Here is a 250-nt window from a genome sequence, read left to right as displayed (position 1 = left end):
CCTAACTAACTCTCTCTCTCTCTAATTTTCGAAAATATCTTCCCTCTTTTTCAAAATTTCTTTTTAATTAACTAATTATTTTTATTTTTGATTTCAAAATTTTTCGAAAATTACTAACCTTTTTCAAAAACTATTTTCGAAAATCACTAACCCTTTTTCAAAAATTATTTTCGAAAATTCTCCCTCTCCCATCTTATTCTATTTATTTATTCATCTACTAACATCTCATCTCACATCTCTACCCTCCTCA

The sequence above is a fragment of the Arachis ipaensis genome, chromosome B10 (genome assembly GCF_000816755.2).
Source record: "Arachis ipaensis cultivar K30076 chromosome B10, Araip1.1, whole genome shotgun sequence".
Classification (NCBI taxonomy): domain Eukaryota; kingdom Viridiplantae; phylum Streptophyta; class Magnoliopsida; order Fabales; family Fabaceae; genus Arachis; species Arachis ipaensis.
Note: the sequence above shows the minus strand (reverse complement) of the source record.